General features: G+C 40.3%; 1 non-coding gene across 1 annotated transcript; it reads left to right on the forward strand.

Moving 5' to 3' along the window:
• The first annotated feature begins 978 nt into the window (after window positions 1-978).
• Trnas-cga (transfer RNA serine (anticodon CGA)) lies at window positions 979-1,055 on the forward strand. Its single transcript has one exon. It is a non-coding gene; the product is annotated as a tRNA-Ser (tRNA).
• The last annotated feature ends 657 nt before the right edge of the window (window positions 1,056-1,712 follow it).

Here is a 1,712-nt window from a genome sequence, read left to right on the forward strand (position 1 = left end):
TCGTCGTGTTGATGCTATCCGACAGGGCGTCTAGTTCAACAGCCTCTTGAATTGTATTGTGCATATGTTTTTGGGAGGTCTACCTTAGTTCTAGTGTTTCCTTCGGCCTTGGGTGTGTTTCTGTAAGACAATCATGCTGATTGATGTCGCCCTATCGGCTAAATAACATTTGCTTGAAACATTTTGTAATTCGCAAGTGGACACACAGCTATTTAGGGTGGTTAAGATAAATGGAACCCCTGTATATATATATATATATATATATATATATATATATATATATATATATATCTTACGAATTTTGTCCCCCTATTTCACTACTTAGTGCCTTAATTTCAAGAAACAGCGAAATACATGCTTTTTTTATTTGTAGCATGGAAACCAAATACAAATTATCATATATTTACCTTTGAAATTGCTTTAATAATGAAACATTTTCATAACGCTTTTTTTCTAGTACGTTACTGGTTTAGGGAGTTGAATTTCGGAGAACACTGAAACATGCATTATTTTAATTCCATCGGAAAGGTCAGCTACTAATTTTCATACAGGTATAACTAGCTTCGAAAATGTCTTAGTAGTTCCCAGAATGAGATTTTCACTCTGCAGCGGAGTGTGCGCTGATACGAAACTTCCTGGCAGATTAAAACTGCGTGCCCGACCGAGACTCGAACTCGGGACCTTGGCCTTTCGCGGGCAAGTGCTCTACCAACTGAGCTACCGAAGCACGACTCACGCCCGGTACTCACAGCTTTACTTCTGCCAGTACCTCGTCTCCTACCTTCCAAACTTTACAGAAGCTCTCCTGCGAAACTTGCAGAACTATCCCCCAGGCTGTGGCTGAGCCATGTCTCCGCAATATCCTCTCTTTCAGGAGTGCTAGTTCCGCAAGTTTCGCAGGAGAGCTTCTGTAAAGTTTGGAAGGTAGGAGACGAGGTACTGGCAGAAGTACAACTGTGAGTACCGGGCGGGAGTCGTGCTTCGGTAGCTCAGTTGGTAGAGCACTTGCCCGCGAAAGGCAAAGGACCCGAGTTCGAGTCTCGGTCGGGCACGCAGTTTTAATCTGCCAGGAAGTTTCGTCTTAGTAGTTCTTTAAGAGTATTTTTAAAAAAAACTTTCCCCCTCTGCTTTCCTCCCTTAGTTGCTGAATTTCCGAAAATGTTGAAACACGTATTTTTTTACTTCTGACTGAGAAACCAAATACCAATGTTCGTAGTTCTACCTTAAAAACTGCATTGTTGTTGTTGTTGTTGTGGTCTTCAGTCCTGAGACTGGTTTGATGCACCTCTCCATGCTACTCTATCCTGTGCAAGCTTCTTCATCTCCCAGTACCTATTGGATTAATAGCGACATATTTCATAAATGCTTCCGTCCTCTATTTCACCCCCTTAGGGGTTGAATTTCCAAGAAACAGTGAAATGAGTGTTCTTTTAATTTTAATGGAGGAGCCAAATACAAATTTTTAAAGATTTAGCGTAAAAATGCTTGCATAACGAAATATTTCCATACAGACTTTCTTTTCGCCCCCTATTTTATTCCCATAAAGGTCGAAGTTCTAAAAACAGTGGACGGCACATATTTTTATTGTCACCTAGAAGCCAAATTCAGCTTCTCATAGATACAGCTTTAGAAATGATTTCATAGCGAAATAGTTTCATAAAACATTTCATTCCCTATCTCACCTCCTTAAGCGTTAAATTTCCAAAAACACT

The sequence above is a fragment of the Schistocerca serialis genome, chromosome 4 (assembly GCF_023864345.2).
Source record: "Schistocerca serialis cubense isolate TAMUIC-IGC-003099 chromosome 4, iqSchSeri2.2, whole genome shotgun sequence".
Classification (NCBI taxonomy): domain Eukaryota; kingdom Metazoa; phylum Arthropoda; class Insecta; order Orthoptera; family Acrididae; genus Schistocerca; species Schistocerca serialis.